Below are 27893 nucleotides of genomic sequence, written 5' to 3' on the forward strand. Positions count from 1 at the left end.
TTCATGTACCTTGTATAAATTCTTCAGTAATAAGAAATAGGTATTTATGTAATTCACATATAGCCTGTATCTGTTGAGGAAATATATTTCTGGCCTGTTAAAAGAAAGATTTGGCTTTTTTTCTGCCTCTGAGTCTTTTTGCCCCTGTTTTAATTAAAATACAAGCTTAGGCATAATCCTTCCTTCTCAAATGGTGTTTTTCTGATCTGAAGCACATGACTAGACCTACATTTCTCTGGGCAACGGATAGGACAGAAGAGCAGTTGAAGAAAGAAAAGGGGAATAAAATATCACTGATGCTATACACTTTCCTTTCTCTCCTGTTTGCCATCCAAAGCTCAAGAGAATCTCTATATGTTCATGGAGATGACAAAGGAATTGATTTTATCTTTTCAAATATGGAAAGAGGCAACTTGGAAAACTGCAGTACTTACAAAATCTGACTTACTGCAATATGGGATCCCTCTTGGCATACTTGCATGCAAGCGCTTTCTTATGAGTAATGCATCCACTGATTGTGTTGGTGAACCAAGGGGATAGAAGAAAATACAGAGACTTAGAAAATAGGTACCTCAATAACTATAAATGAAGAAAATCTACCTCAGCTTTGCTGTGACCTCCATGAACCAGGCATGAACTGCTTTGATTTATCACAAAATTGGAGCTTGCATCTAGAAATATAAGTGTGAGATCATTTACTTAAGAGCTGTAGTCACTGCCATAAGCTTTAGAGAGCCAGATCATGACGTGAGTTGCTGATATGTGCTAAAGACTAAAAAGCAAATCATGCTTCCAGGATACTTTACAAATATAGTGATATTGGCAGGCTGTAAATTGTCCATGCTTTGTGCAAGCTGCATAGTTTAACAACCCTTAAGGAAAGTGTGATAATAGCATAACTCACCAAATATATTCCATCAATCTCTGTGTAGACATAAGTCTTCGGAATAAAATAAACTAGCTATGCTAGTTTTGGAGACAAGGTACTCATGCTTAGTTCTGAAATAAACTAGCAACTGCCATAATACAGTCTGCTCTTCTATATTACGTAGACAGAGGCAGAAGACATGGCAAAGACAGACAGGCAGGCAAAGACAGAAACCCTGAAAACAGCACTTGCATTGATGCCAGGGATTTCAGCCTTGGAGAATGATGCAGAGTGCCACACATTCAGATATGGATAGAGAAACAGTTATTTGTGTGACCTGCCCCCACCAAGTTCTATATGTTTCTGGGTTGTGGATGCCAAATAATCTTTACCAGAATTTTTTCAGGTGCAATGTCCCTTTGTTAGTAGCATTAGAACTTCTAGTAGGCAGAAGTTAGAATGTAACCCTTGTTTCAGCTCCACTAACCAATGACCCGTCACCTTTTTCCAAGTAAGTCTCATTACCACATTCTGCACTTTAAAGAAAAATTATCCAAATAGAGAACTGTTAGTAAAACATTAAATAAATGTTGACTTCTTACCACGGCTCTCCAGTGCTCTATCATCCTTTCGGCATTCCAAAGACCAACAACCACAAAGTACACAGTGAACCACCTTTTACAAAGGAAGCAGGTTAATAGAACTGAAAAAAAAAACAAAAAATTTAGACCAAATTAGTTTTTTTTTAATTAGTTTTGAAAAAAAATCTCTAAACCACAAAACACATGCTCAGTATTTGCAGTTGTGTGCATATAACAGTGTTTCTTACTAGAGATGCCTGGAGTACCTCATCTTCTGTCATATGTTAGTTGTACATACTGATTTCTAAAACAGTGATCAGTGTAGGCTAATTACTTGAAGATATAAAACCATTTACAGAGATGAACAATACTGTGCACAGTAGTATACTTGCAAATATGTATATAACTTACAGATGTCATTTTCAGACATGAAGACGTGATAATGGTGCTCTAACTAGATCTAATTAATTAGGACCCTAAAAAGCTATAACAAATTGCCATCAGCATATTTGAAAGTATATTAGAAAGATATTTCTGAATTGTTCAGTTAATGTACAAATGCAGTGATAATTCTGTCATTCGTATTTATTCTCAGATTTGTTACTACAGCAAGCCCTATACCTAGAATGAACTATGAAATTATTTTTACTCTTAAAAGTATCAGCGCTTTTCAAGTTTTCAGTAAACAGTCCAGGACATGAATGTCACTTTTATTTTACAGTGAGGAGAAAAAGGGGGCTCTACAACTATTTTAAATGTAGTTTTGCAAATATAAAACAAAGACACAAAATTAAAAGAGTGGTTTATATATATTGAGTATATGTCAAAATATCGTAACAAATACATAAAAACGAATTCACACATGCCACTAACAGAACAAGGAAAAGTCTGAACTAGCCAGTAAAAAATGGTGAGCAATTCCTAGCAGTTTTCCTCCACCGATATAGTTCTTGGACATTTTGGCCACCAAGTTATATAAGCTTTTGTTTCACTATCTTTGAACCCAAGAATTTATGACTGATTTGTGACCTACTTCAATAAGAAAATGGAGACTCAATCCTTTCCAGCCAGCCTCATAGAGTATGCTGATTATGCTTTGACTTTACGTGATATGAGAGCTGTAAGTTTGAACCCGACTCAGGCTGAGACACTTTTTGGTCCAAGAATTCCCAATATTATGGTGAAGCTCAGTCAAGATACTTAATCTTAGATAATATAAAAGTTGTCAGAAAAGAGACAAAGGCACCTGATTCAACACACTGAAATTTCTTCCTGTAAGCCTTTATTTAAGTTCTAGGTGTTCTAATGCAAAGTAATCTTTTCTGGGTTTTGGTGGTGGTGGTGGGTTTTTTTTTGCTAAGATCTGCACCCATCCAGGATCTTGTTCCAAAGGACTATTTTCTCACTTCCTCACATTTTGTTTAGTGTGTTATTATTTTATTTGCCTAAAATTATAAACACACATAAGAAGCATTAAGTTTTATTCAGATGTAAATCTTGGAAGGTGAAAGCATGACCAATATCAATGGAAGTTTTAAAGATTAGTCTAACCTCTCAAAATACAGCTAAGCTTGACTTAGAATCATAGAATCATAGAATCATAGAATCAGTAAGGTTGGAAGGGACCTCCGGAGATCATCTAGTCCAACATCCCTGCTCAGCAGGGTCACCTACAGTACATTAGACAGAGTTGCATCCAGGCGGGGCTTGAAGATCTCTGGAGAAGGAGACTCCACAACCTCTCTGGGCAACCTGTTCCAGTGCTCCATCACTCTCACGTTCAGACAGAACGTTCCCCCTCACGTTCAGACAGAACTTCCTGTGCTTCAGTTTCTGCCCATTGCCTCTTGTCCTGTCACACGGGACAACTGAAAAGAGTTTGTCCCCATCCCCTTGACACCCTCCCTTCCAATACTTCTACACATTGATAAGATCCCTCCTCAGTCTTCTCTTTCTCAGGTTGAAGAGGCCCAGCTCTCACAGCCGTTCCTCACAGGGCAGATGCTCCAGCCCTCTGATCATCCTCGTAGCCCTATGCTGGACACTCTCCAGTCCTCTTGTACTGGGCAGCCTAGAACTGGACACAGTACTTGAGATGAGGCCTCATCAGGGCTGCGTAGAGGGGCAGCTCTTCGACCTGCTGGCAACACTCTTCCTAATGCACCCCAGGAGACCATTGGCCTTCCCAGCCACAAGGGCACACTGCTGGCTCACGGTCAATTTGTTATCCACCAGCACTCTCAGGTCTTTCTCTGCAGAGCTTCTCTCCAACTTATAACACTCTGACAGGTCTGTACTGGGAAAGAGAGCTAAATAAACTCAAATTATATCTTTCAAGTTTCTTAAAACTTTTCATAGAACTCACCTTTTAGAATAGGACCATTTTCCAATGGAAATTGGCTCTCTATGTTCCTGAGTTACTGCTTTTTAACTTGGCTTTTTCTTTTTTTCTTTTTTTTTTTTTTGTATGTGAATGGTTTTGAAATGAATCTTTTTTTCCCTTTGTTAAGGAGTTGAAAGAGATTGCAAATATTTTGATTTAAAAAAAAAGCATAATCAATAATCCTAGACAAATAACAAGCTTTACAACTTGCTTCTTTCACCAAAACATGATGCAGGCACTTTGTCCAGTCCAGGACATAAGGCCACTTAGGAATGTAGTAGCCTGGGGGCATTTTGTCCAATGCAGAAGCTTCATACTTCCTTTTTAGAATGTTCCAAAGACAAATGTTTTGTAAAAACTAAGGAAAAGATTATGTTCTGTTGGAAATCAAATCAGGAGTCCTGCCTATAGGTGTGCTGTATGGAAACGAAGCATGCGAGCAGTTCTTACTCTCCCTTCCACATATCTGCTGTACCCATCTGCCTCAGATTTCAGCTCCTGCCCTCCATATGGTCTCAAAGCACTTTTGCGTGTGGAAAAGCTTCTTTTGCTGCTCTTACAACACTTTAGGGAAGAAAGTATTGCTCAGGGCACTAGCTATGCCAAAGTACGAAGAAAGAAGGCTCCTAATGCTTCACCTGAAACATGAACAGTAGCTCAGTTACACTTATGTATTGCAATGTGCTCCTCTGAGTCAATTTGGTGATGCTGATTGTTAAATATAAATAGGGACAGAAGGATGCAAATGCAACAAAAGCCAAACATCATATTTACCTCTCCTGGACTTACGCAGGAGGCCATGATGTTAGAGTAGATTTTTATTGGTGTAAACAAAGATTGTGCTTTTGCAAGCAGCTGTACACTCTCAAGGGAGTAGGGGGGAGGTATGTTCTTGCTTCCCCCTGCCATCAAGACTTCCTCACAATGCTATGCCTTTGCTCAATGTGTTCCACAGAGTTCATATTTTCTATGCCTTTAACTATATCTGAAGATATCTGTTGCTGAAGATATCTGTATATTGCAGAAGGTTTTCCCTTCCACAGTTTTTCATCTCATGAGTGTCCCCCATGAATAATTTCTCTTCCTGGAGTCAGCATTTTACCTGAAGGTTCATTCACAGAGAGAGAGTCTTCCTCAAGTTCTGCTCTTCAGTGACTGAAGTCCCATGTTTATGGAAAGAAAAAAAGTCTTTGAGAGTCTCAGGGCACTGATACCTTGCATCTTTGCAAATTGCCATGAGGTAGAGCATTTTTGTGTTATCTGTCAATACCAGAAAATGCGGTCTTATAGATTTTTATGTTAAGATGCAAAACAGTGGCAGCTGGTGACTCCAGTTCCTTGAAGAGAAGCAGTGTTTTTGTATTGAGTCTGTTCCATTCCTATATCAAGTCGCTTTGCTGAGCAAGAACAGATCAGTTAATTTTTTGGCCCAGCTTGCTGCACAGCCAGATTAATTGGAATTTTCCATGAAGGATTTATAGGGTACAGTTAATACGAAATATACTTGCTAACACCTCTGCAGAGGAGTTTATACTAGAGGAAAAAAAAAAAAAAAAAAAAAAAAAAAGATGAGGACTAGCTAGGTTCCTTTTAGGAAACAAATGTACCAGTATACATTGCACATTGAAAACTAGACAGCATGTATTGCTTAGGGTCTAAATTAGATGGAGGGAAAAAAATAAGGAGAAGATCAAGAACTTAAATCTAAAAAGCTTCCAGTCTTTTTGTTTTTCCAGAAAAATAATAACGCAAAATATTTGTTCTACTTGTTTTTTTCCACAAACTAGCTACCTCTCAGCCACCAGGTGGTAAAGTTTTGCTCTAAATAAAGCCTTGATGGTATGAAAAAACAGCTGCAAAAAAACAAATGACAGTCAGTTCTAACTGTCAATCTACACATTTAATGAGAAACTCTGCTCAATTTAATGAATTCTAGTGCTTCAGTCTAGCATTGTTTTAAGTAGAACTTGCAAATACAACTGTGTAGTGTCAATTTGGGGCCTGCTTTAGGGCAGTACAATACAATTCTGAAGGGAAACTTCATTTTCTGAACTATTAACCATATAAGCAATTGTTACTAATTTACTGTGAGAGCTATGTGTGAAAATATATGTGCACATGATTGACTTGGCTAGACAGCTTGAAAATGTTTAATCAGGACTGAATAATTCTGTGTCTATGATAGCAGCTAGACTACAATCAAAAGAAAAAATATTATTACTTCACAAGTATGTTGGAGGTGAAAGAAAAATCAAAGTCTAATTGGTTAATAGTTGAAGATGAACTAACTTTGCTATGGAGTAGTTGAAATTTTGAGGGATTCATTTTCTTGGCGTTTGACCTTTGATTACTGAGTCTGATAAAACCTAAGAAGCAGAATCCTTGTTCACAGCACGTATTTCACAGTGGGGTGGGGGGGGATTAAAAAAGAAAATACTCTGTTAAAGCTGTTATTTGACATCAGAACTAAGTTGCTTATTACAAGCCCTAGGTCAAGACTGCTCACTCATAAGGATCTGGATTTAAAGTTACCTCAAAGGGATGCCTGCATTCATGCATACACTTAACAGACAACAAATGTTAATAGAAATAGAATACTCTGCTTTTAGGAAGCCCACTGAAAGACTGACCTTAAAATTCTTCATGGAGTTACTGACTTTAACATCAAGACTAAGTTTGATGATCAAATTCACTCAGAATGGGCTGCCATGAACAAGGTCAAACCTCCTCCCTGTCACCCCACATTCCCTCGTATGAACCCATCTCTAGGCTTTTGCAGTGAACTGTAGCCCAGTGCCCTTCTGTGTGGGACTGAGAACTGTCTCAGGCAAACATAAGCTGAAGAATTTGAGTTGTGTCACGTACCAAAAACAAGGAATGGAACAAATGAGCCAGGCAGCTCAGAGAGCTGGAAATCTCTGATTGCCAGACCCAGGCACAGACAAACACTGATGGAGGGATGGACTATTTGCACCCAGTGTCACTCGATGAGGGTGACAATAAATTATGAAAGGTTGAGGGACTTTCCGTACGTAAAACTTCCAGCGGGAATGACGAGCATCTGTCACCCAGCCAAAGCCGCTAGGTCTTGGACAATGCTGCCATCTGCTGATGTATTACAATTCTCCAAAATTTAGTGCAGAGCTATGTTTTGCTTTTCCATTCTTAGAATTTCCAAAAATAGCTTAAGCTGTTTTGTTTTCATCAGCTGAAAGAATTTTGAGTTACTCATTGGGATTATAACACTTAATGTCTCAGATCTACTCGGGCTGTTGTGGCATTTTCTACTCTGCTGAGAATCCCTTATCCTGCATGCGACAGCAATATCACTCATGGGAAAGCCGAACGTAAATATTAGACAGCTATCACTTGTCCTTGTTAAATATAGCCTCCTCTTTTAAACAAAGCTTTCATTGCTAACATTTACAGAGTTGAGGACATCCCTTTTCAGTGTGCCCCTTACTGCTTAATTGTCAGACTACTGAAATGGATTTCTTTTAAAAGTACCTCTCCCACTCTCCCATAGATTAAAAAAAAAAAAATCAAGCTTTCTTAACCAAAACTCTTGTAATTGTAATAAATCTTATTTATAGAATTTACACAGAGACAAATGTATAAATGTATACAAATGCACACATAAGCACACATACAGGAAAGCAGGATTAGTGAAAGAATAAATAAGGCAAAAGTACCAAAAGAGGAATATAACTTAACCATATTCTGCCTGTATATATTCTTCTTCTGCAATCTTCAGAGAATACATCTAGTTCAGTCTAGAAAGTGGGGACAGGGGGGAACACTGCATCAGCATTCCCACTGCAGCCTGTCAATTGCTCTTTATCTTTGGGTATCTGGCATACTAGTCAAGCAACAAGCGAAGAAGAGCTGAATTCAGGAATGAGCTGCTTTGGCATCACCTCCTGCTGCTCAAATATGTGGAAGTGCAAAAAGCAGCCCAATGTCTGTTACAGCAGTGTGTGTCCCTCAGAGCCAGCCTACAGCTGTGCCCATGCAGCTGGAGAGTGAGAAGCATCACTAAACCACAGCAATAGCTCTCTATTCAGTAGACCCTAGGATAGGCCTTCCACTGTCTCTCTATGGCTAGGAGCCTTGCCTCGCTCCAGAGGGATGGTTTTGCAGCAGACTCTGCAATGCCTAGCTCATGTTGTTTCCACGTTCACTGCCATTGCACATGCCTGTCCATATCATCTTGTGGCCTCTTGAAGAAGAAAGAAGCAAAATGCCTTCTAAAGAGCTATTTGAGTAGGATAATCTACAGTAAGACTCTCAAAATTACCTCATCAACTAAGAAAATGCTGATACTGAGCTTTTTTGGAGTCCCATGAAGTACACAGCGTCTTGTCAGTTGTAACTTTGGCTGCAGCAGGTATCTGATGGAATGTGTCCTTAAACAAATAATGCTTCTTCTCAACACGCACACACACATTTTCCAGTAGCCATTGAAAACTGTCACAAGGTATTTTGGAGGAAATATCTTGACCTTTCTCCATTAAAATCCTGATTTTGTGCATGTATATGTGAAACTATTTGTCATGTTTGCATCACAAGTTTTCTTTCTGCATTTTCCTGCGTTTCTGAATTTTAATGTTCATACGTTAAATATGTCATCATCATCATGCTTGTTTGTGCTGCCATTACAACTAGGCTAGAGCAGAGCTGCAGACCATTTTATACTTCCAAGACTTGCAGAAGGCAATCCATCTTCAGATGACCAAGTCAGGTAGCGAATGCTCTTTTTCACTATGCAGTCAAATGCTTGCTCTATCCTGAAACTAGGCATCAACCTACAGTGGTCAGCCCTTGGCCAGACCCTACAGAAAGCATGTGGTAGTGGCATCTGTTCTGAGTGAAACCACCATCTCTAGCAAGCAGCCAGCCCAGTACAAGTGTAATTTTTGTTTTGTTGTACTTGATTAAGGTGTCTGCGTCTGTGTTTTATTTATGAGAAAAGTGTGTCCAAGACAGTGCAAAAAACAGAGAAGGCATTCTTTATTTGTGCTCTTAGAGGACTTTCTGTAGCAATATTTTGGCCTACATCCCTAACTTTCTCACATATTTCAGGGAAAATAATTCTTAATTATTATAACACAGATAGACTAAAGGTAACAATTAACAGTGGACAAGCCCTGATGGTTAGCTAAGGTGTCTAATAGTGTGCATTAAAAAAAAAAGTGTATAATGCTGAGGCTGTTTAAATATTACAGAACAGTACTATTCAAATGCCAGAAAATAGCATAGCTCAGCTGTTACCTGGGTTTGCTGATGTGATCCTAAATATATAGGATCCTAAAATATATACACCTATAATATCTATTATTATCTTAACTATCACCACCAAAACAATACCAGGACTTACAGGTCTCTAATTTACATTGTGCTGCCCTCACCTTTATCTGCTCTTATTAAGGTGTGGACCAAAATATTGTTTCCTTATGTATATGATCCTACAGACTGTGTGGACCAGTTCGCTTTAAAAAAAAATCAAACTCATAATAATATATTATGAGTCATAGTCCAAATTATGGATCAGACTTTTGAAAACTTGTTACCAGAAATGTAAGTCCCTACACTTCAGCTGTGGCACCACTATGTATTATTTAGAATCTGTATTTAAATACCATTCAACTTTGACATCCAAAAGTGTTGAAGAATGTGTTCATATTTTTTTTTTTTGATGTATTAAGAAACTTGTCAAATTTTATAATTGAGTCACTCAGAGCCAGCACAAGTCTTATCTACTTTAACAATTATGACACAAAATGGAAAAACATTACTTCCTTTGTGTCCGATTCTCAAGATTTACACAGGACTCAGACCAAAAGTCCAGATCTGAACACTCCTCTATTCAGAGAAAACTGATCTATAGGATCAACACGGAGTCTGAATTTTGTGACTTGGCCTTATCTCAGTTCAAGACATGAAGTGGCATTCAGAGGAACATGAAGGACAATGGAAGTCCAATCTATACTGAATTGTAATAACATTTCACTTTTCTAAAAATGGAAATTTAAGAACAAAACTAATCTGAACACTGTATGGAATTCTTAATGGTTTGATGTACTCATTTTTGATTATTGATATTTGCTAGGAAAAATATTAGAGGAAGGTCAAATATAGTCTCCTGTTTGTGGCTCAGATAGTTGATGATATAGATCCCTGAGAGGCCTGCTTAACTTTAAACACTTGGTTTCCTGCCATCAATTAAGTTATGCAAGCAAAATGACAAATGATAATGAACAATATTTCAAGAAATTACTAACTATTGGAATTCTTTAACAAAAAAAAAACTGCAAAAACATGACGAATTGAATAAATGAACAATTGTTTTGTGAACAAAAAGTGCTTAATTTCCTGATATCATTTTTCAAAAAGAACTTGCTACCATGAATTCTGAGCTGCTGCCAGGGTTATTGTTATATGAAAGTCCTCATTTAGTTTTGAAATTGATGTTTTTCCAGTGAACCAGCAAATTGAATGAGAAGAATCCTTTTACTTTTGCTACGAAAAGAATGCATCTTCTCTGAGATGCAAGAAAAGTCTTACACACAACGTACTCAGAAGAAATTCCTGAAGCTAAAAAAAGGCGGGGGGGGGGGATTTTCTCTTTCCATAAATACATTATTGTTTTAAAGAAGCAAAAAGGATGAAAAAATACAAATTATATTTAAAAATCATTTAGGAAACAAGGATTCTTCCTCAGCACTAAGAAATACATTAAAAACACAATAGCCAAGAAAAAGAAGACAGTATTTATTGACACTGTCATCATAGAATCATAGAATCAGTAAGGTTGGAAGGGACCTCTGGAGATCATCTAGTCCAACACCTAGACCCAGTCTAGGGTCACCTAGAGCACATTAGACAGGGTTGCATCCAGGCGGGCCTTGAAGATCTCTGGAGAAGGAGACTCCACAACCTCTCTGGGCAACCTGTTCCAGTGCTCCATCACTCTCACAGTGAAGAAATTCCCCCTCACGTTCAGACAGAACTTCCTGTGCTTCAGTTTCTGCCCATTGCCTCTTGTCCTGTCACATGGGACAACTGAAAAGAGTTTGTACCCGTTCCCTTGACACCCTCCCTTCCAATACTTCTACACATTGATAAGATCCCCCCTCAGTCTTCTCTTTCTCAGGTTGAAGAGGCCCAGCTCTCACAGCCGTTCCTCACAGGGCAGATGCTCCAGCCCTCTGATCATCCTCGTAGCCCTATGCTGGACACTCTCCAGTAGCTGCATGTCCCTCTTGTACTGGGCAGCCCAGAGAGAGTCATGCCTTCACCTTATTACCAGTGTTACATTATTTACTTTCTTTGCTATATAAGACAATAATTAGATCTACTTTGATAATAATGGGAAGAAGTTATGTGGAAATAACCCTTTCTCTCAACTTGAACTGTCGAAAACCCATCATTTTCAGTAGAATGAATATACAAAATAAGTCTAATGACACCAACAGCAGGTGAGCAGACATTTTACATGAAATACAAAGCTGCAGATAGAGAGCAACACAGAAGAGAAGCATTTGAACTTGTATAAACCCCAGCAAATCGAAATATATTATAACTATGTCACAACTACCGTAGTACTACACTACAGTAATTTATAAGAACAAGTTTTTATTTAGGGAACTGTGAGTAGATCTTGGATTTTTTTCACAATGTCAATAGGACTCTTTTCTGCAAAAAGGTACATTGAAAATCTAAAATATTTTGGGAGCAAATTAATCCCTGTGAATTCTAAGATGGCTGAGGAGAATGCATACATTTGCCTCTTCTCTGACTTTTTTTATTCAACCTATTCTTGAGCACTTCCCTTGGCTTCACATCCTTTGCCATTAGGTATCTGTGGAAGCTGAAGTATCCTGACTCCTCTTGTGTTTTAGCCATAGCATAATTGATCTTTTACTTTTCACACTACTTCCATTCAGAGGAAATGACCATATCCTAAGAAGCAGGTAAGGCTGCTGCAACATCACAGCTGAAAGAGCCCCTTGAGCTGGGTGATGTCACACAAAATAAAAGAGTAATTTGTTTATAGTCTTTCAGCATACAACTTATATTTATGCTGTGGCCAAGTTAAAGAACAATATATGCTGACAGACTTCATCTGTTTCTCGTTCATTACCAACTTCTCAAACTCCCAGAGGTGTATGCAGGATTTAAGGTCACCTGGGCATACCAGAGTCTCTGCCTGCTTCCCAATACTTGGGAATGCCTGTGGGTAGCAAGTTACAGGACAGTTTAACTCTTTCAGAGCTCTATGAGCGTATTATGCCAATGACATATCAGCAATATAGGGCTCATTCTTACATGGCCTTTGGATCACTGCCCCTCCTTAAGGTGCCACACAAAGTTTAACTGAGGAGGGTAAGTCCACTGGAGTGTGACGCTTCTTTTTTGTTGAAGTAGCTCAGTAACAGGACTTAGTGGAGGCTGATTATAAAGGTCTGACCAAAGATGTTGCATTACTTTGCCAGAAATGGATGAGAACTTCACAGTCAGGCACAATGCTTCTGTGCTATAGGAAAATTGTAGTGACTTGCAACATCCATAGCATAAATCAGGGAGAGATGTTATCTTGACTGCTTGATAACAACTACTGTACTTAAATGGCATGTGATTTTTGGCTGTTTGAGGTTTGTAATTGCTTATGCTACTGCAACTAGTTAGGGAAGGAGAGAGACCAGATCAACAAGATCTTTTAAGTATGAACAAAATATGTTTTACATAATTTCATCTCACATTTTATATTTGCTTGAGTTGAAAAGCAAGTTAATGCTCTATTTTCCTTTAAAAAATACAATTTTCTTTAATTCTACCCTAGACATTAATATTTGAGACAAAAAAACAAATAACAGAACAGTTACAGAGAACAGTAAAACAACATTGTCCAATAGCTCTGATGAGGACAGACATTGTGTTAGGAAGCAAAATACCTCTAGCTGATATGAAAAATATTTTATTTTCTGCAAACTAGAGTTGGATGCCATGATCACGGAAAGAACCAGATACAGTCCTTAATACACTTACATAGGTATGTATACAAGAAAAAGGGCTGCATACATATTTAGCATACTGAAAAAAAGAAAGTATTTTAAGAGGGACATTTGAATGCTATTTATTCTAATTGAACCATATCCATCCCTACTGGGGAAGACAGATTGGAGGTATGTCTATTTAAAAAAAGTTAATCATATCTTATGTACTATGTACTGATCAAAATGGGCTTATTATACTTGAGTATAAGTAATTATATTTGATATATTTATACTTAAATGTATTTATATATTTGAAAACAAAATACAAACATAGCAAAAAATGATTAAGTCGTTTTGCAGGAATCAAATCTAGGGAGAATTAGCTATGATCAAACATGTTTTTGCTCTGCAAGGTACACTGTGATTCTGTGCAATATTTTAAAGTTTGTTCAGGTAAAATATAACATAATATAAGGTAGTACTGCAGATCTGCTTCCACTTTAGGTATTGGAAATCGCTATTGATTTCAGTGGAAGTAGGAGCAGGTTCTTAGTTATGATAATGAGGCAATTCTGAATGCTCTTATACTTGCCAAAGATAGTTGTCATCTTTGACAGAGATGCAGAAATCGCAAGAAAATCTATTCATGTGCTTTAGATAGTGGCTTTTTGCAGTAGAAAAAAAGATATCAAAGAGCCAGCTTTACAATCACATGCAAGAGCAGTATAATAGATGACTTTTTTGTACAAACACTGGCAGGATCAGGCCAAATTGCTTGTGAGGCTTTCACCAAGCTTTCAAAATGTACAGAAAAAAGGGGGAGAAATGGTATTAAAAGAAGTATTTTTAAACCTGTTGCAGTATACTGATTAGGTCTGAATTAAAGTGCAGTCATTTGATATCCTTGAATTCACGCTTTTTATTAATAGATGAAGAACATTCCACCATTCCATTAATTTTCTGCTTTGAATCATACTACTTGCCATTAAACAATCAGGACATGTTTTCTCTTTCTTTTGACCTTGGTAATTAACATATAAACTTTCAAAGCACTACTCTCAGACCTCAGAAAAGAAATATAATATGGAACACAATTAGTGACATAAAGATGAAGGAGACAAATAAAGGGTATCTAAATATTAAGAAATTTCCTAACAGTGTCTCATCTTCAGGAAGAGTTTTTATTAGAGATTAGACAGTCTAAAGCAAAAAGACATATGACATTTGCATTGATGCTGTAGTAGTGTAGCTCTGACTTACAGTAGGTATAATTAGAGCACTCACTCTACAGAGGAAGAAAGACCTGTCACTCTGCAGCAAAGCCCCAGGCAAGGCAGAATGTAAATGTCTTACCCTTAAATGATGCTTCTGTTTTGAAAAAAATATTTAAAAAAACCACCAACAACAAGATTTGAGGTGGATTGTGTAGCATTAGTAAGTGAATCATTCCCTGCTTCTCTGTTAATACTATTACAGCAAGTTATTACATATTTTCTGAAGCCCAGAAGACAGCTCAAGATTCTGCTTGCCTAAATGCACTGATAAGATTATTTTGGAAAAGCATGATGTAAGTAGACTCTTTCTAATGGAATGAAACCCCTTAAGATATTCATAATTAAATTGATTGTGAAGGTGCACAGTGTCATTTGATTCTGAAGGCAGGCAAATATCAGAGATGGGACATCATCTTCTTCTTGTCCCTTCTTTCCTTAGGGGAAATGTACTACCAGCTAATGCTGGAAATATCTCAAACAAAAGTTCCTTTTCAGTTGAGTTAATTGAACAGAGTTGTAAATTTCAATTTTCTCCAATCCCAGACAGGAAAGAACCAGAAATAGCTTTGAATCTTCTCAAATATATGAAATGCAAACAGTTTGGTCCCTATTTGGCCTGAAGACATTCTCTGGACACCCCACTGTTTTTTAAAAATCTCCTCATAATAAGGATTCAGCAAAAACATACGAAGTTCTCAATCCTGCATGGCTAGGGATCATGCAGATGGTGCCCGCAATGATGCCTTTCTCTATCTCACAAAACTGTTGATCTTTCTGTCCCCTGTCCTCAGAGATCTACTAGAATTATTTTGTCATTATGGTTCTTGTTTAGGGAGACAGAAGGGACAACAGAAGATTTAACGTAGATTCTTCTAGTTATCATTTCCTAGACTTAAAAATTAAGACTGAGACCGAAGGCAGGACAGTTTTGTGAAAGGTATCTGACTTCCTATATGGCTTCATTCACTCTTAAAGCAAGCCATGAAGGTTTTGGCTTTTAAGGATTCCTAAACCTCTCCTGTTTAGAAGCATTAATAGCTTTCCAGGGAAGCAGAAAACAATACTTAAAATTATTGACAGATTCAGTTTGTACGGATACCTTTGATTACAGACAGAGCAAAGAGAATCATTTCAGTTTCCTTGTCAAACTCAAGAAAATCCACAATTTGAAATCTATACCAGGAAATGAAATAAAATGCATATAAGAAAAAACAGTGGGAAAAAAAAAAGGAAAAAAAATGGAGCAATTTGCCTAGTAATCAACTAACTATTGTCATGAAACAGGGCAAACCGGCTCTTCAAAGAAGGCCTTCTGAATAGCTCTCCTAATTCTGTTGAGTAGGCATTGTATTAAATTTGATCATCATTTGAACTACTTATGAATAATTGATTTAGGAATAATTTCACTGACAAAAGTCTCCAAGTTCAATTTTCTATGGTTTGTGGAACATATTTATATCAATTTGTAACAATGATAATTGACAGCAATCCAGAGTTTGGAACCCTTAAAATAAATTGAACATCACAAACTCAAATACAGTCAATCAACATAATCTAATAGAGTGTCCTCCATAGATTACCTAACAAAGATCAATCATAATCACAGGACACTCAACCATTTCTATTCTCCTGTGGTTATTAAAACAGATGGAATTTTTCAGTGTGTCTAGAAGATTAATGAATCAGAGTTCTGGTAGATCAAAGCAGGAAACCAGATTAGGAACAAGTAGCTCTTAAGAAGAATCCCCACCAATAGCCTTTCCCCTTGCACACTTTTTGTCAGTGGAGTGCCATTTGGAATAACTTTGTTGATCACAATAATAGAAGCATGTCTCCAAGCTGCAGAATATTTAGCACTTTTGCAATTCCTACAGAACTGTGCCTACAGTTGCACTGCAAGAGGAAAAAATATATCCAGTAGCATCCTAGAATGTTGGTCTTTATGAAATACATTTTTTTTTAATTATCGTTATTTTTGTTGTTAGAATTGATGAGTGATTATTACTTGGGTAGGCTTTTAATCAGCTGTAGGACTGCTGAACAGAAAATGTATGTGCCCTGTAGTCCTAGACAGAACATCTATAGTACACCAGGAGGATGAGGCACATTTAATTCACTGTGACAGCAAAAGAATCCTGAGCTATTAGGAGATCCCTGGGCTGCATGCATCTCTACAAGACTACTGGAAGCCCAGAATCTTTTCAGGCAATACTGTTTAACTTATACTCTTTGGGGGGAAGCCTCACCTCTCTCCCCACAAAAAAGTACATACATTCCATTGTACATATATTTTTATACAAAAGTGTGTGTGCCTTGCTCTGTACATATATTTTTATACAAAAGTGTGTGTGCCTTGCTCTGTTGCACAGTAACACAATGAAAATAACAGCTCACATGCAAATCCAAAATAAAGAGACAAGAAGGAGAAGGATCATCAGTACAAAAGCTGGTAACAGCACAGTACATTCTACACAATCAGCAAACATAGCCTGGGGTACCTGAGATGAAATGATGTAGGTTGTTATACTTTCTTTTACCCTCAGTTGTGACAATAATGATACACTTCCTTTTATTAGAACCCTCACATAATCTACTTTTTTCATGCAGCTTCTCTAATTTTATTTGGTTGGCATTCCTAGCTAATTCTTTGGGTTTCCTACATAGCCTTATCAAAGAAACTGAAGACTACAAACAGCTGTATTTATCTCAAGTGTTTATTCATAAATAGCCTGACACAGCAACACTACCGAATATTTAGAAAATTACTATGCTAAACATCTCTTCTGCCCTTGAAGGAAATAAAATCTCTCCTTGAATATTTCAACAAATCCTAAAAGAGTCAACAGCAGAACACTGTTCCTGCCTTCCCCTCACTTGTTTTCAGGAAAGAGGGCTACTGGGCATGAGGGAATTGCAGCAATGAGTACATGCTTTCCTTTCCAAATCAGTTTGATAATTAGGTGGCTAACCCTTTCCCCACTGAGGATAGGTGAATCTGTTCATGTTTCAGGAAAGGAGTACAACAGCTAGGAAGAAAGGCCAGCTTCATTAAAGCCATACTGCCTCAGAACAAGAGAATCAAGGAGAAATGGGGAGTGAGGTGGGAACCTCTGCAGAGAGGTGATTGCATCTAGTACACCTTCCAAGAAGTAGATTTTCCTGTCTGATAGGTGATTACAGGAAAAGAAGAAAATCCCAGGTTAACTCTATGGTGATAATGTCTCCCAGCTTTATCATCTCTTGAAATATACCTATATACCTATATAATATACCTATATACTATAGTAAGAGAACAGGCCAGCACCTTGTAAATGACCTGAACAAGGGTCCATAAATCTCTGCCACTAAGGCAAACAGAAGGCTTAAATGCTGCTTAGAGACTAACGAGTCGGCCAAGCTTTGCCCAGCCTGTATCTATGCGATGTGAAGAGTAACGCTGTTGTAACAGCTGTTCCCCTGCAATGCTAAGTGCAGCAGATAAATATTCTGCTTCCTACTTCCTTGTATGAGCACACAGCAATTGTCATCAATCAGCAGAAGATAAATAATCAGTCACTCACTCCAAGGACTACCAAGGTTAACCCAAAGTGTCAGAACATGGTGAACATTAATTTGTAGATAAGAGGATACAATAGAAAAATTGGAATTTTAGCTGTCAGGTCCTTGTCAAGATACTACAAATCCTCTTGAGTCCAGGCAATTAATGCTGTTTGGGCCTAATACTGAAGCAGTCACAATTTTAAGAGGATCTTCTTGAAAATGACAGGCTTATACTAACTGCATTCTTCCTATAAAGAGCTTCACCATTTCCTCTGATGGTGCTTGAAATAAACCAGGATCTAGAACTGCAACCTCCACTGCAGAAGTGGTATAAAGATATATAAATATTTATAAACTGTAGTATATGTTAGTCACATTTTTTACAAGCATTATCAATGCCTGCCTTCACATCTCATCTCCATTGTGACAGTCTGTATCCCATAAGAATCCACAGGAGTCCAGTTTGGTAGCATGCTAAGAGATGTTGTCCCCAGAGGCCGCTCAGCTCTTTACTCACAGGGCTAGTGCAGCAAGCTGGGCTCCCCCTTCCTGAGACCTCCTAGAGAAGAATCCTTCTGTGAGAAAAAAAAAGCACAGCTGCTGCACAAACATGGCCTGATAATAGGGAAGGACAAGCTCACGAGAACTCAACAGCCTGCTCAAGCTGACTTGCAGATATTACATAGGGACACAATATAAGCTGGAACTCTGCAGCCTTTCTCAGGGAAGCCTGCTGTTTACACATGAGCTTGAAGAAGCAAGCAAAATGCAGTTAATACAGCCTATAGATACCAAGGAAATAATTTTTCCTTATCCATTAGTGCCAGTTCTTCAAAATACATGGAAGCACATTTTTCTTTGTGGTCTCCAAGAGTTTTAATTTTATGATTGGATATGCAAATTTTTAGGGATTTTGTATTTGCTTTTGGGAAAGGAAAAAATAGAACTGAACAAATCAAATTTTAAGACTCTTTATTCAGGACATAATATGCACTGACATGGAACACCAGGAGAAGACTTGTATTATAGGTTTATCTGTCCCTTTATATGGGTGACCTTGAAAATGCTTAGAGAAAGTTAGAGAGAAAAGCAATTATATTTTTGAAATGACACATCACTGTTCTCATTCATCTTGATAAGCACTTTTAAGGAATCCAAAAAAGGCTAGAATATTGCTTTTCTAAGAGTTATAGAGACCTTGACTCTGCAGAGTCAGTTTAAAATTTAGATATACAAAGATGATTTTTTTATTTCCTTTTTATTGTTAAATTGACCACTTTTAAAATATGAGCAGTTCTATACTGGGGCCTTTAGCAAAAAAAAGAGTATATAGTTTTGGGTTTTTTTTCTTGTTCTGAGAAGATATACAGGAACATATTTTATGTTGTGTGGTCATCCTGTGTCATTTCTACATTTGTCCTTTTCTGTGTAAATATGTGCGACTGAAGCATTGATAGGAAGCTGCATTTTTGAAAAAATAGGATGCTATACAAACAATAGACACATGGTCTTAGTTATTCTTATGCCTGCTGATTTTTTCTCTCCTGTGTTCATTTAGACATATGTCTTTGTGTCTTTTTTATTCTCATTATTATCTTGCATTACCAATTAGGTAAGGTACTGAATGGTCCGTTATTCCCACTCTGGGAGGTCTGGGAATCAAAATGAGTCATGCTTGATGCTAAGCATGAGTTGTTAAAACCTGTAAATTCTTCAGGACAGTTGGCCTAGCCCACTGCAAGGCAATGGGTGTAAGTAGTTTTCTGTTTGAATTATGAGTGGAATTGTGCTAGCTTTGAAATGCCAGAATCCATGCTGAGTTCAGTGAAAACTCTACAAGCTCACAGCTCAAGCCTCCACTCTAATAGCAAGAGCAATGGGGGTTATATTTGGAAGCTCTTGGCCGTGAGATAGAAAAAGAAACTTCAAAAATCATTCTGCTTCTCTTCTGAGGACCCCTGTAGGAGTACTACAGGAAGAATTCTGTTGACCTGCCGCAGCTAATAGTCACTCAGCAACCCAGTGTAACCACAATTCCAGCATCAATGTGCTGCAGCTATTCAGTAGTACCACATCTGATGCTTGAAAGGGTGGGAAACATGATATGTGACAGCTGCTTATGAGTGATAGTGATAGTGAACAAAAAGTCTAATGGGTATGGGAATCTTCCTGCCCAGCATACGAAAAAAGGACTAAGGGGATGATGACTGCTGTCTTCAGCGGGCACCATCCTGTGTGCCAGACCGGCATCTCCAACAGCTCAACAGTGATTGTTCACATGCCATCTTTGAAGCCGTGGTTTGCCGCTCTCACGTAATCTGTGCTGTATCACATACTAGATAGCTGACTGTAAACCAAGAGGTTTTCATTTTTCGGACAAGAAAATAAGAGAACAACAGGCAGAAATCAGAATTTGTACAAGGAAACCAAGAGCTTTTGTAACATGCACAAGGTTCAAATCTAAAAAAATATAGTTTACCTTTGGAAAGAAGGGTTTCTGAAACACCAAAAACTGGCTGGAGTTTGTGGAGTGGTGTTTTTACTACAAACTTTACCAGGAACAGTGTTATAAAACCTCTTAGCATGCTTGAAACTTAGCGCCAAGAAAAGTCTAAATAATTTCTGGAATTGTGGATTACTTCCTGAAATCTGATAGCATCTCATTTTTATGTACAGCAGTACATTTTTTATGGTAGCTTTGCTTCTGTCTGCTGTATGGCTTAGCATCTCAGACTTTTGACTCCACATCTGAATTGATACTTCTAGTTATATCTTATCTGCCTGCACTTCACTCTTCACTGTGTGCACAATTCTGATTGGTATTAAGAGAAAATTATTCACTTACTCTGAAAGGGAAATATATGTGTTAATTAACAGGGCTGAAACTCTAAAATATATGCCTTTAAAAAAGGACATAAGCTGTCAAATGTCATTCATTGTGATAAGGTCCTATAGAAAAAGTCCTAAGTATAAAACAATACTGTATTTCTAACTAGCAGAATGGCAGAATAGCACAAAAGGAGAAAGAAAACAACTTCAGAAGAAATTTCACCAGGAGTGAACCTAATTATTAAAGAATAGCGAGGTAAAAGAAGAGGTGAGTCTAATTTTGGAGTAAAAAGATTATATTGATTGAAGGGCTAGGTCAATAATTTGTCTATACAAGAAAATGCTACCCTGAATTCTCAGTAGCTGATCTAAGTCTAAGTGAGTATTCTTTTGTAGATCTCATTTGGAAAGACTATATTAATATTCCTATTTATGAGAATAATTAATTATGATCTATTTTTACCAGTTAAGTCAAATTAATAAATGGTTTCTGGCATTATGTCCAAATTTTTATAGTATAATACAGAGTACAATTATTTTGATTTAAAATACATAGGATCATAGAATCAGTAAGGTTGGAAGGGACCTCTGGAGATCATCTAGTCCAACACCTAGACCCAGTCTAGGGTCACCTAGAGCACATTAGACAGGGTTGCATCCAGGCGGGCCTTGAAGATCTCTGGAGAAGGAGACTCCACAACCTCTCTGGGCAACCTGTTCCAGTGCTCCATCACTCTCACAGTGAAGAAATTCCCCCTCACGTTCAGACAGAACTTCCTGTGCTTCAGTTTCTGCCCATTGCCTCTTGTCCTGTCACATGGGACAACTGAAAAGAGTTTGTACCCGTCCCCTTGACACCCTCCCTTCCAATACTTCTACACATTGATAAGATCCCCCCTCAGTCTTCTCTTTCTCAGGTTGAAGAGGCCCAGCTCTCACAGCCGTTCCTCACAGGGCAGATGCTCCAGCCCTCTGATCATCCTCGTAGCCCTATGCTGGACACTCTCCAGTAGCTGCATGTCCCTCTTGTAATGGGCAGCCCAGAACTGGACACAGTACTTGAGATGAGGCCTCACCAGGGCTGCGTAGAGGGGCAGGATCACCTCCCTTGACCTGCTGGCAACACTCTTCCTAATGCACCCCAGGAGACCATTGGCCTTCCCAGCCACAAGGGCACATTGTTGGCTCACGGTCAACCTGTTGTCCACCAGCACTCCCAGGTCCTTCTCTGCAGAGCTGCTCTCCACAAGGTCAGCCCCCAGCTTGTACTGGTGCCTAGGGCTACTTTTCCCTAGGTGCAGGACTCTGCACTTGCCCTTGTTGAACCTCATGGGGTTCCTCTCTGCCCAACTCTCCAGACTGTCCAGGTCTCTCTGAATGGCAGCACAGCCTTCAGGTGTATCAGCCACTCCTCCCAGCTTGGTATCATCGGCAAACTTACTGAGGACGCACTCTGTCCCCCCATCCAGGTCATTGATGAAAAAGTTGAAGAGGATGGGACCCAGTACTGAGCCCTGGAGAACTCCACTAGCCACAGGCCTCCAACTAGACTCTGCACCACTGATGACAACCCTCTGAGCTCTGCCATTCAGCCAGTTCTCAATCCACCTTACTGTCCACTCATCTAACCCACACTTCCTGAGCTTGCCTAGGAGGATGTTATGGGAGATAGTGCTAAAAGCCGTGCTGAAGTCAAGGTAGACAATGTCCACTGCTGTTCCCTTATCTACCCAGCCAGTCATTCCATCATAGAAGGCTATCAGGTTGGTTAAGCAGGATTTCTCCTTGGTGAATCCACACTGGCTATTCCTGATCACCTTCTTTTCCTCCATATGTCTGGAGATGACATCCAGAATGAGCTGTTCCATCACCTTACCAGGGATGGAGGTGAGGCTGAAGGGCCTATAATTGCCTGGGTCCTCCTTCTTGCCGTTCTTGAAGACTGGAGTGACCTTGCCTTCTTCCAGTCCTCAGGCATGTCTCCAGTTCTCCAGGACCTTTCAAAGATGATGGAGAGAGGCTTGGCAACAACATCCGCCAGCTCCCTCACTACCTGTGGGTGCATCCCATCTGGGCCCATGGATTTGTGGATGTCTAGCCTGCCCACAAGGTCTCTAATCCTATCCTCCTCAACCAAAGGAAAGTCTTCCCTTCTCAAGACCTCCCTCACATCCAGGCTGCAGGATTCATGAGGGCAGCCCTTAGCAAAAAGGGCAACATCCTTTCAAAGGTTACATACTACAAAAATATTTTCAAGGCTACCTTCATTTGTGGTTTTATCTCCACTCTTAGGTATTAAAAAGGTTAAGATTTTTCATCCACTACTAGTGATTTACTGAATAAACAATATCTTATCTGAAAGAGTTAGATTAAGACAACACACTAAACCTACTCCATTTAACTATAACACAGTAAATCTTGTCAGGAAAATAACCTTTTCTAAGCATCCTTGCTTATGCATGGATCTATGAATAACTCTTATAACCAGTTAGTGACATGGCCCACATTATCTTGTCTGTAAACGTGTTCTGCATGCTGAAACACGTGAAAGGAATATCCAGGATTAGAAAATTCACAGAAGAAGCTGAAAATATATTTTAACTCAACTATGCAAAAAAAAAAAAAAAAAAGAAAAGAAAAAAAAAAGAAAAGAAAAAAAAATCCCAAGTGAGGAGCTTTATAGTCTCTCTCATCTTCTTCGCCCATTTTCTCACATTGCCCAGAATCGCCACACTCCGTTAGAAAGAAGCTATGATGAAAAACTCCTTAGAACAATCCAACCTGAAGGAATACTTCCCACTTCAATTTTCCTAACGAATAAGATAATATATTTGTAGCTGCTTTTAAATTATATTTCTCAAAAGGTACACTAGATAGTTAGAAAAAGATACTAGATCTGACTAAGCAAAGCCTGTGAATCTGTTGCAGCATTTATTTTGTAGTACAGAAAGTCCCAAACATTTTAACTTTATCTCCTGTCCTGTTCCCATTAATGCTAGTAGGATTTTAGTCAGCAACATCATTTGAAAAAATAGCAGGCTGTTTGTTTAAGGGAAGTACCTTTGAGTACAGTGGAACAGCTGTTTTACTATGTAAAAGAATATTACATAGCAATTTAGGACAGCAAATAAATGGTCATATATTCTGCCCTCTTGACATATTCTTTCAATGACCTAAAATGGACTTAAGCCAAAACATTACATTTTTTGAAATCTGTAACATCTCAAGATTACAATCAGTTAGCAATGTAGAACCTACTTGCATGTAAGAATTGACTTTTGCACACAGAGAAAGAGATGCAACATCTTATGCTTACACTCGGCAAAAACCTTTAATCAGTTACAAATGTAATGTAATTGTTAGATTACAATTCTAATTACTTACAATCTTTTTAAAAACAGATTCTATATCAGGATTCATGGAAACCCTGTGTCACAGGACAAGCAACCTCTAGCTACTCTCATGCTCTACAGGCCTCTCTATTTAGCAGGCGGAACGAGCACGAAGCCCTGTATTTTTATTATGATAGTGTTTGATTTCTTCTTTCACTTTATGAGCGATAGTAGCATAGCCTTAGTTTTTGGAATTGAGCTAATAGATTGTAGTTGTGGTACACAACATTTCCTAGCATCATCATGTTAAAATCTGGGTTTGCTACTTAGCTCCCGTGATAAAAATAAAAAATGCACTTTACCAAGCAACACTTCAGCCTTGCTTGAGAGATGGGAGAAAAGAAATTCACTATATTCATGTAATGACATTTCAATGACATGTTTTGCTAACGAAAGATATTCAGAGGCTTTAGGCCACTAAAAAATCTCTTAAGGAAAACAAATAATAGTATGAAAATTTGTTTATCCTACTTTGTTAATGTGTGTACCATAAAATATTTTTTGAAGACCTTTTCCTCCTGCAAATTAGTTGGAATCCCAGAATACAGACTGACTGAGGAAGAGATAGAAATGAAGAACTCCAGAGTCCACTAGAGCGTTCTCCAGAGCTCTAGTGGGCAGCCAGGAAGCTGCATCCCTAAGTGTTGCTGCCTGCCACATTATGCCTGTGCTGACGTTATGGATACATTGCAGGCTCTAGTAAAGCCTATGTCTGACCACTGGAAACAACCATGGCCTGTGAACCTACATTGCATGTAAGAATTGACTTTTGCACACAGAGAGAGAGGTGCAACATCTTAGGCTTACACTTGGCAAAAATCAAATCTGCAGCAGGAGTCCCAAGCAATCTGCACTGATCCTGTATTTTGTTTCCTCATTGTTTCAGTAAGATTATATTTTTGTCCTACTTAACATCTGCAGATGGGGAGACTGTAAGGCAACATCCTCCCTCCTCAAGTGTACTAGGAAGCAAGAGGAAAATGCACCTCACCCCAAATTATCTGATGTATTTGTCATTCAGTGGGAGGACGCTTTTGTCAGAAAAGAAAAATTTGCTCAAAAACAGCATATTCAGGGATATATGCCAGTTTCAATAAACTTCCATGAACCATTTTCCTGCCTGCTGTGTCCAGGCTTCAAGTTCTTAGACCCTGACCTAACCATGGCTCTCCACAGGATGATGACGAGCTTGGGGCCTTCAAGATGAAAGAACTGCCACCCAGTCAGCAAATCAGTTTGTCTAAAAAATATTTCTTTCTTGGAAAAAAATTTGTTCTTCACAAGAGATTTTAAGTTGATGCTGTTATTTGAAATATATTGGGTTTATTTCTTTTTTTTTTATTACTTTTTTTAGGAAAAACAGCATCAGTTCAACAGTTCTTGACTAGTTTGCTCCATAACATGATAATACTCTGAAAACAAATCAGTAAATCCTTTCTAACCCTCAATATAGGCAAGATAAGATGAGGTGTCTCCTTCTTAGGAAAAAGGCCTCAACTACAACTCATCAGTCAGCCATGGGACATACCACAAATCAGACTCCTGTACATAACAGTTTTTATTTTCTCTGGCCATTGATAAAATGTTGATATTTCTGCACCATTATGCCTTCTAAAGCATTTTTTTACTAAAAAGAAGTACAGTGATGATACACATCAGATTAAAGTCACTATTTGAAACTAGAAACATTTACTTGTCACGGACTGCCCAGAACTAACAGTAGGAAGAAATATAATAACATCAGTGCAAACAAAACATCTTAACAGTGCTGTTAAAGTACAAGATTTAAAATCAAGTCTTTTCTTGCTTGCTTTTCTATCTCCATTTGTTTCAGAAAAAATGGCAAAGGGATAAAAAATGTCATAGACCTGAGTTTCTGAGTACTAAGAAAAGCGTTCCTCTTTTCACCTTTCTTGAAGAAGCTTGGAGAAGCCTGTACATTCAAACATCCAGCCTCAGACCAGACGCTGTTTAATAACTATTACACGTTGTGCCAAAAGCTAAATGCTCTTCTTTTGCTGCTCTTCCAGTGTTTCCCATTTAAATTCTTTAGGCTAAGTCATTTCCCAGGAAGGTATCTCACTAAAGTTGTTCTAATTTTCATCTCCCTGACTTCTACTTTATACTATTACATACCTGTGTGTGTGTGTGTGTGTATTTCCCCATCCCACTTCCATTTTAATAACCTCTTTCTTCTCTCCTCCTTGGCAGAATCTGGTCAGACTTCCCTCTAGTTATTTAGTTTTATAGTGCTGTAGCTACACTGAAATTAAATGATGTTTTTATACAACCAACAGTGAGATAAGATTATGATTTAACAGAAACTGAGTGACTAATACTTTTAATTCCAGAAATGCACATGAGGAAAAGAAAATTTACCCCATACCCAAAGTGTGTTAAATATTAAATCTAAATAGAAATTTAATGATAGAATTTGCATAGCAATAGCACAAGTTTGGACAAGAAGCATATGAGCCCTCCTGTGATAGCTCTGACATGGAGAGTCAATTTTAGGAAGAGAAAAATAATCTATTGTCTATATTCCCTCAGCCTGCAGTCTTTCCTCTGAACCTCTGAGATTCAAAAGTAAGGCCATAACATATATCTTTATATTGTAGATATTTCTTCTTCAAGAGAAAAATTGGAAATGTCTCATCTCCTAACAAGTAGATAACAGCATTCAGAGTGCTTAATGACAAAAGTGCTAAATCTCATCTTCTCCTCAGAGTTCATCTTATAATACATGTAAGATTAATCATTTACATTCCTAAACATAGTTTTGATGGCACACGGTTAAAAGAAAGACAGTGACTGTTCCTGCTGTAAAATGAACGCTAATGAGACCCAGCAGGGCTGTTGTATGTGCAATGATTGAAAACAAGGACAGAAGGCAAAGACCAATCACATGATCTTCAAGACAAACAGAAGAGATGAGCTAGAGAGAGAACTGAATGCTGTTAATAGTCCCTGATAATTTGGTCAGTTTTCTTCCTACATACAGAAATATCAGAAGCCAAAAAAAGTCATCCAGAATCATCATATGTTTCTTTTACTACATTCCTTTTGACACAAAACCTCAGGCCAGACTGGAAGCAGACACTGACAGAAGTTTGGCTGTCAAGAAAGAGAAAGGTTTGGAAACAGCTACATAACTGTTACTCATCACATTGAAAACAAACTCGTAGTACCAAGTAAATATTGCACAATGCCAAATGTACAGGGCACACTTTTTTGTCTCAAGCAGACCACTGAATTTTGTACTGATGAATTTTGAATATTTAATCACAAAATCAAATATGAAACATAATTGGCAATGTTTAGAAACTGTCTAAGCAGATAAGTTTTTTTAAAATTCTTTTTAAATTTTACTAAACTTCCTATGTAAGATGCTCAGTTGGAAAAGACGGGTAGGATACAAAAGAAAGTCCTCCTGCAAGAGAAAAAGACCCAAGTTGCCACCTGTAGAGCAGTAAGTGTATTAGACTTATAAATCTGATTGAAGAGACTAAATGAAGATGATGCTAGGGTTTTCTTCATATGTTTTTTTCAGACTTGGAAGAATCCATCTGAAAAATCTACAGAAAGCTGGAACGTATGAAGAAAACCACTAGTGCTACTTCACTTTAGATGTGATCGTGCACACCTTAATAATATCCATTAACAGAAAGTTTCTAACGTTCTAAATGTGTAGAGAATTTTTTTTTCTAAAGCTATGAAAATGAAGCAAAATCTAAACTCTAATTTCACATTTGCACTAAAATTTTAGTTTTGTTTCCTATGAAAATAAGGATCTGAGACTGCAGCTTTCACTATTTCTCTCTCCATTTGGACACTGGCCAGATTCAAGCAAATCTGAAAGAGCGACAGAACCCCCAAGTTAGTCACCTTACTACATGCAGTGTAACGCAGGACATGTGCAACTCAGTCCTTGGACACACTTTTTGGCTACACCTCTGCATATACATCTGTCAATCTCTGCAAGTATAGCACAAAAGCAGCCACAAAACCACTCTTCTCTTTCACGGAAAAA

The 27893-nt window shown here is 38.1% G+C and overlaps 1 long non-coding RNA gene across 2 annotated transcripts in view; it reads right to left on the reverse strand.

Moving 5' to 3' along the window:
- LOC134136205 (uncharacterized) overlaps positions 1 to 27893 on the reverse strand; it is a 192619-nt gene that overhangs the window by 2929 nt on the left and 161797 nt on the right. Inside the window, exons 4-5 of one of the 2 annotated variants that reach the window (XR_009957455.1) lie at positions 1471 to 1571; positions 449 to 511 (exon numbers count right to left, since the gene is read on the reverse strand). This is a non-coding gene — a long non-coding RNA (uncharacterized LOC134136205). The remainder of the gene's footprint in view (positions 1 to 448; positions 512 to 1470; positions 1572 to 27893) is intronic. The other variant, XR_009957454.1, reaches the window with a different exon arrangement.

Source organism: Rhea pennata, chromosome 2, assembly GCF_028389875.1.
Source record: "Rhea pennata isolate bPtePen1 chromosome 2, bPtePen1.pri, whole genome shotgun sequence".
In the NCBI taxonomy this organism is placed as follows: Eukaryota; Metazoa; Chordata; class Aves; order Rheiformes; family Rheidae; genus Rhea; species Rhea pennata.